We start from the raw sequence: 12574 nt of genomic DNA, 5'->3' as shown, positions 1-12574 counted from the left end.
TCTTTGTTCAGATGATAAATCATATGGTCACTCTACTCCTACCGCTTAAGTCCCTATGCCGTCCTCCAACGCAAGATTGCCTCAACTCTGTGCTGTGCCTGACAAATGTAGTTGTCACAGTGACAACAAAATAAATATTACACATCTTCACAGCATGTGGGCTCATAAGCACATCAGAGCTTATTGACTGAGATCACTGTGCACGATACATGGAAAGACCTTCAAAAGTAGAGCGACGATAGAAACTACAAAGATGTGGCAGTGACCAGAAACTCTAATTTAGGATTATAAAACCCCAAAACTGAGGTTCACAAAGGAGCAAAAAATCAGAATGTTAGCCTTCAAGGTTGAGATGAAAGGTAACCTTTACAATGGATTACTTTCCAATTCCTTCCTTAAAAAATGTCACCATACATAATATTCGTGAAATGTCAACCTCATTGTGTCCCATTCAGGTTCAGAAGCCATTGTGGCTCTGCTACTTATGCGTCCTTAGCTGTGGACTTGCATGGTTCAGGCTTCAACTTCCACCTCCTTTCCTAATGCATTTCCCTCTATTCTAAGCAACATGGGCTTCCTTTTCTCTGTTCATTGCATCAATTGGCTGCATTGCTCAGGAGGTGCAAGAAAGATTGCTGACTTTCTTTGCCTTTCAACTTCAACTTTTCTGCTCCATGCGACGTCCTGCTCATTGTGATTACTATTCCTGACTGGGAGTCAGGTACAGGAGGATTCCAAATCTGGCTGATCATCTGAGTAAAATGGAAAATTTTAAAAATAGCCTCATTCTAGAATGGCTCCATTCTAGACTTACAGGGTCTAATTCTCTAGGGTTAGGGCCTAAAAATCTATGCTTTCTAGGTGGTTCTCAAGTGCAGGATCTATACCACATTTTGGGCGCTTGGACTTTGCTCTACTATTATTTCTTTTTTATCTGTGCTTCTCAAGGTCACTATGTTGCTAAATGCAGTGGTCAATTCCAAATCCTCATCTCCTTGACCTTTAAGTTGCATTTGATGCAGTTTACAGATGTCAGCTTTCTCTCTCTCTCTCTCTCTCTCTTTCTCAGAGCAATTTCTACACCGGGCTTCATCCCCATCTTGGTTTTCCTACTACCTCACAAATTATTCTTTTTCACTCACTTTTGCTGGTTTCTCCAATTTTCCAGCCCTCTAAGCTTGGAAGAGATCCACAACTCACTGCTTGGATCTCTTCTCTTTTATATCAAAATGTATTCCCTAGATGGATGATTCCATCCAGTTGTATTGCTTTAAATACTATCTCTATGCTGACAACTTCCAACTTTACATTTCCAACTTGGACTTCTCCCCTTGATTCCAGGTCCTGTATCCAGCCACCTACTCGGCATGGCTACACGGCCGTCTAACAGGCATCTTGAGCCTAACATGATTAAGGCTGAACTTCTGATTTTCACCACCCCACCCAAACCTGCTTGTCCCTCAGTCTATGTCATCACACACTTTGCTCAGAATGAAAACTTCAGAGAAATCTTTGACATTTCTCTTTTCCACATTTACTCCACCAAGAAATCCTTCTAGATATGCTTTAAAAATGTACCCAGAATTTGGTGACTTCTTACCCATCCCCACTCTATTCCAAGACGCTGTCATCTCTCATCTGGATTATTTCAATAGCCTCCTAAACGGTCTCCCTGCTTCCTTCCTTTTCTTCCTTCTCTCTAGTTGCTGCCCAGCAGTCAAAATAACATCGTGGAAATGGAAATCTCCTATCGATTCTAAGAGTATCTGAAATACTAGGCAAGCACTCTTAAGATAAAGCTGCTTAAAGAAGTACCAGGAACCAAAAATGCTGTATGATATCTATATACAAGGTCAGGAAGGGTATTTGCATCCTCGCCTGCTTCAGATGCTATCTTCTGAAAACCCAAGGGTCATGCCAAGCCCGTATTTCCACTTTGGCTCATATCACAAAATTCTCGACTCAAGGACAGGGCAGTCAATTCACTTCAAAGGCAGAGACTGCCATTATTTCCTCTTTCTCTTCACAATGTCTCTTACTTTATAGACTTTTTATCTTTTTTATCTATTCCCAGGGCTCCTCTTCCTTCATAGACCATTATGTTATGGTATAGTTCTATACATCAGTATGTTTATATGAGAAAAGGAAAAAAATATACTTATATTTTCTTCTTATTAATACGTGATGTGAATTTGGGAGAAAGAAAGCAGGTAATTATCACAGTCAATATTAATACGAAAAGCAGCAGGATAAACACGTGATAAAGAGATACATCTTCTTCCCCTGATGCCTTCAGAATCATGTTGGTGTTGATAATTCTCACGGGCTGAGAAAAGCTGACTCATTTCTTGTTTATGCTTGCTTCCAGCCCTGAAATCACGCCAGCGCCACTCAGGAAGGCTACCTGCTTTGATCCAAAAGAAAAAAAGACTCTCGTGAACCTGTCATTACCAAGAAATAAGGAGGAAATTGATTTGGTTGACATTTCTAGAGCCATTCACTAAATCTCTGAAGAGAACATTATGTAATGAGACTTCCAAAATTCCAGTAGTATTCTTGGGGAATTTCTATTTTGAGGATCTTCAGTCTCTCAAAATGTGCCAGACCCTCCCCGTAACACTAGGAGGTGTATATTAACATCTTCAGTTTTTATAAATGAGGAATCAGAGCTGCAGAGGAGTGAGGTAATCTGCCCACGAGCATTCACTGTTAGGGGGTCAAGGTGGATTCAAACTAAAGGCTGGCCCACGTCCATGACTGCCGCCTCTGCTGCAATTATGTGCTGCCCGTACAGGGTTCCAATTTGGCCGGCACTTAAGTTGCTGCAAATTTGGGGCTTAATTCTTACCTGTATTTCTAGTCCAGCATTTCTGAAGCTGTGATTTCAAAAATAAAATCAGTATTCCTGGGGTGATGATGCTCTATTAAACAACGTCAAAGAGTCTACTTAATTTAGAACTTTATAGGGGCTTTAATAAGCTTATACACACTATGAATCACCAAGAGAAGGAGCTTCCCAAATTTATTTACCACGAAACTCTTTAAGAGTGTGTGTGTGTGTGTGTGTGTGTGTGTGTGTGCGGTGGGGCAGGAGAAATGATGATTGATTGAAGAGGGTGAAACATATTTGTTACAATCTCAAAAGACACTGTTGTTCCACAAAATTTAAAAAAATACTGAACAAGAAGTCAAATGTCACATTTAGATTTTAATTTGAAATAAATTTTCAATGGTTTAGGACTTTGTTTTATTCACCTTTTCAGCACTCATGTGTTTTCACTTGAAAACAGTTTGACTAATTTTAAATAAAATACTAAGGAGAGTAAATGTTATTATTAGGAAGGCAATTAAAATTAAAATTGCCATTTTGCAATTAAATTCTTTCTTTACTTTGACTTTCTGTATTGCCAAGTGTGGCGGGGGGAGGGGGGAGATGGACAAGGTAAGAAAGAAAAAATAAAAATAAGATCAAATGTGAGATGTGTAAATTCAAGAAATTATACCCAAAGAAAATTTGGTTATTTCTCTCAGGTGGGCTTCATATCTCAGAGGACAACGAGATGGCAAAATTCTAACACAACTTTCTTTTCTCGTTTTCTTTATGATGTTTTATGTTACATTTGATCATTTTTACTCATGAAAAACATCAGTGATACCAAAAATTTTAAAAAGAAAATGATGATTGCAGTCTAAACTCCTTCCTGCTAGAAGTCTGATGGGAAAAGTTTCCTTTTAGCATTCCCAGGGCTGGCTTTAGGAGATGGATAGATGCTGCAGACAGAGAGAAGACACAGATTCTTGGACACGCATCTCTCTACAACAATGTTCAGACTCGGCCATAGGAAAGTTCAGCTCTGTAAACTACAGATACCCAAGAAGACTCTGAATGCCACTCATGGAAGGAATCTAAAAGACATTAACACTTCTGATTTGATTTACTTTCCAAAACAGAGTCAAGGTTATAATTAGTCTTAACCTTTGACAAGCACTGTGTGAAAAAGCAAAAGTAAGCTTTTCACACGGAGAGAGATGTCAGGAACTCAGAACATTCCATAAAGAAACTTCAAAACCCAGAGTAAGCACAGAGCAGGGCTTGACACTTATTTGTATTATGATAAACTATACCGTTATCGCATCTGGAGCAAGGCACTGCCAGCCTGCTGAGGAATTTGCTGGCAAATCAAATGTGTTTAAGACGGGGTATAACAGGAATCAAGTTCTTCTTGTCTTCCTACTGCTCCTGTGGCATCTTGCATCCACATTGAATGTGAATTTGAATTTTAGCAGAGAGTTGCTTATGACGTCAACTTTATAGACAAGTCAGGAATATTATTAAAGGGGCAAAGTATGAAAATGTTCATTTAATGATTTTTTAATTGGAGTTTGGAAATGCAAAGGTGGGAGGTCTATGGTGAAGGACCCAATGAAAGGCAGATGTCAGATCACGTGCTGAAACATTCATCAGAGCGGCATGGAAGCTGGGAAGTCGTAGTTGACTGAAACCCTGGTGCTCATGGATAGTCTTCTAAAGGGAGAAATTTTAGGATGTTCAAGATGAAACTCTTAGAATAACCCAAAGGCATAACAGATGGTATGTTTGTGGCTTTTGCTGTGTCATTTCAGGCATATTTGGAAATCCATTCTGCATTCTCCCTTCAAGCGCTGCCCGAAGAGTCGTTTCCCAGTTCAGTGCTGCTGGGTTACTGGCCTGAGCACAGCACACGCTCTGAACCAGCATGGTGACTAGGCTCTGACTGCCAAGAATCCAGGGCTGGCAGGAGTTCTCACAGGCCCCTACGCCAACTTTCTGCAAGGCCCAGGCCCTCCTAAAAGAATCGATTTAACAGAGCTGTGCTCCATTTGCTATGTTTATTCGCATAAATTCTCTCCTAATAGAAAAAGCACGGGATCCCAAGTCAGATAGAATAGCATTTGAATTCCTCCTCTGCCGTCTACAAACCGGGTGATCTTGGACATATTACATATCTTCCCTGGTCCTTAATTCTTTTTCTATAATATAAGGGTAATAATTTTATACATTGAAATGATCTTAAGGAGGAATAAGTCAAAAACACAAGTAAAATACACCTAGTAAAATGCCTAATTCATAATAGATATTCCTTAAATGTTTGTTCAATTTTGAAAGCTTTATATATGGGTGTGATAGGGGAATAGAAAACCTCAGTTAAATATTTCTCATCTACAATTATCTACTAAAAGATGGAACTCCTAGATCTATGGCCAAGAACATCATTTTCCCCAGGGCACGTTGATGAAATCTTAGATGGTACAGTTGGAGAGTTAGTAGATGGTCACTCTTGTTAGTCGTTAAACTGGGAAGGAAATCTATTTAGATTCAAATCCTCATTCTAACACCTCTAATTGGATAACCTTGTTGTTTAATCTCTCAGCGTCTCACTTGCCTCATCTGTAAAATAGGAATCATATTAATAATGACCTAAGAGAGTAGTTTTAAGTATCTGATGCACGGTATACATCAAATCCATATCAGCTTGTATTAGAATTATTATTAATTTTTATTAGAATTATCAGTAGTGATTATCATTAATTGTTCCCTCTGCATTAGTTAGAATAGCTGAGGTTATATTGTGCTAATGCTCCCAAAATGTCAGGGGTTAAAACAGCAAAGATTTCTCTCTAGCTTATGCCAATGATTGCTGTGAGTTGACAGGGGCTCTGCTCATTGCTCTCCTCATCCTAGTCCCTCAAGGACCTGAACTGATGGCAGGTCCATCTTTACCCAGGCTTCCACTGTTAACTGTGGTAGCAGAAGAGTCCTCTGGAGTGTCTGACCCTGACAGTCAAATGTTTAGCTATGGAACTGACCCACAATCCACTGGATGGAACCAGTCACATGGCCCCACTCGAATGCGAGGAGATTAGGCAGTGTGATCCTCCCATATGCCTCATGCACAGGGGCATCACTGCTCGGTGAATGGTAGCAGAGCGTACCACATTTTCAACTGCTTTCTTCAAGGGCTCCTCACATTTATGCTGAGATAAGCAAAACCAGAGAACTACTTGGGAAAAGGGAAAGAAGACTATCTTCTCCAAGTTGGAGGATGAGAATTCTTAAGCAAGGAAGGCAGGAATGTACAAGAAAAGAGCATCTATTTATTTTCACATTACTTAAAGAAAGGAAAACATAACTGTAACTGAGCTCTAGATTCTTGTGACAGATATAAAAAAGTTGAAAAAGAAATTATTCTAGAATCATCTTGGATAATGGTCTTCTATAAATAAAATGGGAATAATTACCCCAAAATTCGTTCAAGAAATAGCTTTTACCTAAGTTATCACAGAAAATATAAATTCTCTATTAATTCCCATTTTATATTTCCAAAAAATATTGTTCCTTTCAAGATTAAACAGTTTATCATGGCTGAATCAGATTCTTTTTCATTATCTAAAACTGTGTAGGAAATTAACCCTTGGGGAACATTGTTATCCTGTAGCCTGTGACACTTACTTCACAAGAATAGGTAATCTATTCCTGGGGTCGTACTAGTATCACATGACTATGGAGGCAGTAGTTTGCAAGAGGAGAAAATCTAAATATGAAATATTGACATACGCATATTATATATACTCTGTGGGCTTAGTCTTCACTACAAATCCACAAAACATCGAAAAGCCTTCGCCAAATTCACCTCAGAATTGTTTCTCCACAGCTGATTAACCTCTGTGTAAGAAAGAATGATCCGGAAACTTCAGTTCAAACCTCTGCTGAGTCTTCTTTTCTCCTTTTAACAGCAATGAGTTCCAAACATTCTTTTTGATTTTGCTTTTTTCCCTAGCTCCATCTTCATAATCACTCACAAAACTGACGTTAAAAAAAATCTGAAGCAGACTCTGCCCAAAATCATTCAAATTCCCCTTTTTTCCTTCTCCATTAACTCCTAACTATTGATACGTGTTTAAAAGCTTAGACTGTGGGTTTTTCACTTTGCCCACGCTTCTTTTCAACACTGAAGTCATTAAGCGGAAGGTGGCAATCGTCCCCTGCTGACAGATAGAACAGAGTCCTTTTTCTTGTTCAGTAATCATAACATTGCAGGCTATTCATGACACCACTTTAGAGACTGTGATTTTTGAAAATACCTTTTATACATATAAAAGAAGTCACTTGTAAATGGAGTCCTGCCCTACTGAATAATTGCTACCCAGGGCCAGCAGTCCTCCATTGCAAACTAAAGTCTTTGATATTTCTCGTCTAGTAGGAACCACAATTGAGGTGGCAGTTGGGGCCCACCATCGTGATGGTTTTAGGGGCTGCCCTACTTCTCCTGTGTCTGACCCACCCTGGATCTGCCTGGTCACTGGATCTTCAGTTCAAAAGTCCATTATGGCTTAAAATTAGATGGAAAATTTTATGTATATTTACGTACATTTTTTTCTGCAGAGAGGATCCATCAGCCACTCAGAATGGATCCATGACCCTTAAATTTTTAAGAGCCACTGCAATTGCCAGGTTTCTGTTACAGGGCATGCAGCCAGCTAGAGCTCAGATTATGTCTTTGCGGGCAGTGGAAGGACAGTCCCAGGTATGAGAGGAGGTCCAGTCTGGCAGGTGGATGTGGAGTGCAGATCACAGGTCCACAACTGCAGATAATATCTGGAAAGTTCAACATAAGCTGTAGAGTGTCCTAGCGGCCGAGAGGACACAGTGAGAAACAAACCAGGAGCTGGGGTTTATATGGCAGGTCGGCAGGAAGGCAGCACTGGGCAGTCTGCTCACTGCTGGCCAGAGTCCAGGCACTGGACACTGAGCCTCATGAAGTCACGACGAGAAAGACACTAGGACTCAGGACTCATCAGAGGAGGACAGTAAACTTTGCCAAAAAAGCAAGGTCTGAGCACAGAAATCAAAATGAGATTCTAGTCATCAGAATTAAAACACAAGATGGAAATTGCACCTGGGATCAAAGGGTAGCTGAGACTCATAGCTGACTACTAAAAACCACCCTCTCTTCCTCCAGAGGAATAGAAGCAAAGCTGAATGTATATATATATACTCAATTCAAACAAATGTGATGCATGCATACATATGTATATGTGGGGTGTGTGCCTATGTGCGTACATACTTGTGTATGTGTATATATATATATGTATTTGAAATATACCAACTATTTACTGAGATGCTATCCTAGTCTAGGCACTATGCTCAATTCAAGAGGCACAAAAGGAAAAAAGGAATTATTCTTGCACTCAAATGTGCTAAAAATCTATTAGGGCAAAGACACTTATGGTAAAAGATTACAACAGAAAAAGCTCTGTTAGAGGCGCCCAACGTGCCGTGGGAGTTAAGAGAAAGGCCTGCCTCAGTCTTCCCCAGGTCTCAGGTGCAAACTCTCGTAGGAGTGAGCCCTGTGTGCCAGGGCGAGCAGTCTCTCCTCTGGGGGGCTGCTGTGCCTGCTGATGGACATCGAGTGTTTGTGGCTATGAGGACGAGAGGGCTGCAGCAATGGGGGACCAGCCATGCCCTGACGAAGTCCACTGTCATAGTCAGTCTGGGCTGCTGCAACAATACCGTGGACTGGTGGCTTATGAACAACAGAAATTTATTTCTCACGGTTCTTGAGGCTGGGAAGTCCGAGAAGAAGGTGCTGGCAGATTTGGCATCTGGTGATGCCTGCTGCCTGGTTCACAGACAAATGTCTTCTCACCATGTCCTCGCATGGTGGAAGGGGTGAGCAAGCTCTCTGGAGCTCCTTTATAAGGGCACTGATCTCCAGACGAGTGTTGGCATGTTGTAGAGAAATGGAAAGGCTTGTGCGCTGCTGGTGGGAACGTAAAATGATGCACGAAAAGAGTATGGTGGTTCCTCAAAAAAATAAACATAGAATTACCATTTGGCCCAGCAATTCCACTCTTAGGTATAAACACAAAAGAATTGAAAGCAGGGACTACAACAGATATTTTTATACCAAGTTCATGGGAGTATTATTCATAATAGCCAGAAGGTGAAAACAACCCAAGTGTCCATCTATGGATAAATGGATAAACAAAATGGGCATATACATACAATAGAATACTATTCAGCCTTAAAAAGAAATAAAATCCTGATATAAGCGACGACACAGATGAACCTTGAAGATGTTATACTAAATGAAATAAGGCAAGACACAAAAGACAAATAATTGTATATGAGCTCCCAGACTAGTCAAATTCATAGAGACAGGAATAGAATAGTGGTTCCTAGGAGCTGGGGGAGGGAAGAATGGGGGGTCATTGCTTAATTGGCACAGGGTTTCCATATTGGATAATGAAAAGGTTCTCGAGGTGGATGAGGGTAATGGTTGCACAACAATGTGAATGTACTTAATGCCACTGAATTGTACACTTAAAACTGGTTAAAATGGTAAAACTTCGTTTTGTATATATTTTCTAGTTTCTGTAAACAACTTCAGTAAAATTTTATTACAGAGGCTGCTCTGGTAAATGATGCTATGGAATCTGGGACAGTTATTACTTCAAGGATGGCTCTGTGAAAGTTACTGAGTCTCCTTCCAGTTTCCTCTGGGAAAAATACCCAAGTCTCGGTGCACAACCAGATGTTCACCGGGAGTGATCTGTAGCCTCCCCAGCATTATAATCAGCACGGGTCTACACACTGTTTCTATCCAGATACCTTGAGGTATTATTGCAATGGTTCTCACTCTCTCTTTCCAGTTTCCCCGTGTAGATAGGATACAGATATCTACTTGTGACAAACAGTTTCAAAGTTTTCTCATAGCAATTCAAGTTCATCAAAAGGATACAAGAAGAAGTAACATTTTGATAAATACATAAATATATATCTAAATATATATGAATATATATTACATGAATACAATATTATATATATATGAGAGCGAGAGAAATAGACAGATGGGCAGGTGGAGAGAGAGTGAAGCAGGTGTTCAACCTTCAATATGCAATGAACCTACATAGTTTAAGGCTATACTTTCTACTTGGCTTTTCCTTATTTTTTCTGTCATTGCCACAATAAGAGTGTTACACAGAGTCTTAGGTTGAAAATGAGGACTAGTATTTGTATTTAATGATTCTGGACCACTTCCTCCAGGAATCAGAGGCCAGAACCTATGGAGGCCAGAATCACGTAGCTCAATATCTAAGGGTCATTAGCTGGACTTGGTTTCTGGATGAGATGATTAATGTAATGATTAGGGAAAACAAAATAAATTCTCTCCCAAAATACTAAACTTAAACATTTTTAATGATTGATTTATGTCTTGTGTAGATTTGAAGAAGCCGTAAGACATTTAAACACTAGATTGGAAATTGGAGAACTTGCATTTCTGTTCTGGCACTTCTACTCACCAGCCAAGTGACTTCAGGCAAGTTGTCTAACACCTGAATGTCAGTTTCCTCATCTGTGACCTGGGTTAATAATAGTCACCCTGCCTCCCCTTAGAGTACTTGAGTGCAATAAATTAGATGTAAGTACTTTGAAAATTCTAAAATGCTTCTACAAATGTGAAGATTATTATCACTCTGTAGTTCCCGTGGATAATGAATGGCCAAAAGAAAGAAAGAAAAAGAAAAGAAATGGGAAAAAACTTCAAACTGCCGGAAATTGTCCAGCAAATATTGAAGCGGAAGCAATTCTACTTTGGGTGAAACGAGAAATTTGAGATTCTGTTCTTACATCCTTATGGATAGAATAGGAAAAGAAGGCCCAGCTGTTGTCAGCTATAGGTATGAGTCAAAGAAACAATCTAAGCTCATAGACTCTCCTTAGAGTTCTGTTCCTCCAACCCTGTCTCCCACGCAGACCTGGATGCCCACCTGCAGACCTGTCTCTGTCTTAGGCTCAGTGACCACTACAGACATTCGGCAGGTGGATTCATCCGTTTCATAGGAGCTCCAGCTGACTACTGAGGGATTCAGCCACAAGTCAGCCCCTCCCCTGAGTTCTGACCTCATGAGCCTTTTCTAACAGCTGGACTTATTTCTGAGTTCTGACCCCACTTTGTAGACCAGTTTTCATCCCTGGATCCTTGTACCATTCCTTGTACCTGAGCCTCATCTTGACCACCCTGTCTTCACTCTTTCCTTGTGTCCAGCTTCGGTCTGGGGTCTTCACCTGCTAAGGGTCTTCCCTAGTGCTGCCTTCCTGGTTGTGAGAGCACTGCCTGCTGATACACTCTGAATTGTCACTCAGTCTGCCTATAAGTGTGCCCCTGACCTTGAACTTCCCTGACAGTCCCCCGCTGCTGCCTGATGCATCGGATGCCCTCTGCTACCTGTTGGATGCTCTCCATTCTTGGAATTCTGCTTACTTAGATGAAATTTTTCTTAGTCCCTAGAGTTGATTTACCTCTAAGTGTCTAACTCCAGCAACTGTTACCTTACACTTTCTTCATCTGCTGCATGCTTCTTCAAGGTCAAGCCTGGGGCAAAAGATGCCAAGACCTATTTCCAGCTTTGAGACAAAAGGCTTGCATTAGCTGTCCATTGACGCTTACAAGTTCCGCCTACAACTTAACAGCTTAAAACAACAAACATTTATTCTGTCACTGATTTCCTGAGAGTCAGGAATCTGGGAGCAGCTTACCAGGGTGGGTGTTCTGACTCAGAGCCTCTCCATGAGGTTGCATCAGGAGCTGGCCGTGGCTGCAATCATCTGAAGGGAATGGAGCATCTGCTTTACCTAGTCCCTGGCTGGAGCTCTCAGTCCCCCTCCACCAAGACGTCTTCATAGAGCTGCTCAAGAGTCTTCACATCATGGCAGCCAGCTTCCATCGGTGATCCATCCAAAACACAGAGCAAGGTAGAAGTACAGTGCCTTTTACAACCAACACTGCTGTACTCTATTGGTCACACAGAGAAATCCTGACCCAACGTGGGAGGAAACGATGCAAGGAGGGGAATACTGGGGCGAGATCATTAGGGGTCACCACAAGGCCTAAATGGAAACAAAAGTTCTGGAAAAAGCAAACAACAACAAAATACCTCCAAACAGAAAGACAACAAGGATTTCTCTTCAGTCTGTCCCTGGCCCCTTTGTATCTGACGACGCTGCCGAAGGTCCACACCCGATCCAGAACGTAAGCAAACGAAGAACAGAAGCTCTTCAGCAATTTGCCGGAGACTCCAGCCACTGATGCTCCACTTTCTTGCTCTTCCTCCTATTTTCTTCCTTTGCAGATCCCAGACGATCTCAATGACAACCCTGGATAGGAAACTACTGGCTCCATTCCCAGGCCCAGAGAAATCTCCAGCTCCTCATTATTAATCAGATATCCCTCCAGAGAGATGTAGGGAAACAGAGAAGGAAGGTCACTGAAGGACAGGGAATACTTGCCGACTCGTTGGGACCGTCAGTGTACCGCATTACATTGAGTTCAGTTTACATTACTGAAGGACACATCTTCTTCCAGCACTTCCAAACAGCTCCCAGAGGCTGTTAGCTTTCCTGTAATTTTATTTGAGAATTATACGTATCCCAGAAATGATTTTCAGTGCAATGTGTGTACCAATAATATTCAACAAATTAGTAACAGTGGCAAAGCCAATCTTCTTGATTTGATATGAATTATGCTTAAAA

At 41.0% G+C, this 12574-nt stretch overlaps 1 long non-coding RNA gene across 5 annotated transcripts in view; it reads right to left on the bottom strand.

The window, feature by feature from the left end:
- The window catches only part of LOC139039871 (uncharacterized), a 112098-nt gene extending 99789 nt beyond the window's left edge, over positions 1-12309 (bottom strand). For 3 of the 5 annotated variants that reach the window (XR_011493084.1, XR_011493083.1, XR_011493085.1), the window contains exon 1: positions 11582-12309. This is a non-coding gene — a long non-coding RNA (uncharacterized lncRNA). The remainder of the gene's footprint in view (positions 1-11581) is intronic. The other 2 variants (XR_011493082.1, XR_011493086.1) reach the window with 1 other exon arrangement.
- Between the last annotated feature and the right edge of the window lie 265 nt (positions 12310-12574).

The sequence above is a fragment of the Equus asinus genome, chromosome 12 (assembly GCF_041296235.1).
Source record: "Equus asinus isolate D_3611 breed Donkey chromosome 12, EquAss-T2T_v2, whole genome shotgun sequence".
Lineage (NCBI taxonomy): Eukaryota > Metazoa > Chordata > Mammalia > Perissodactyla > Equidae > Equus > Equus asinus.
Note: the sequence above shows the minus strand (reverse complement) of the source record. Positions and strands in the feature narration are given on the sequence as shown.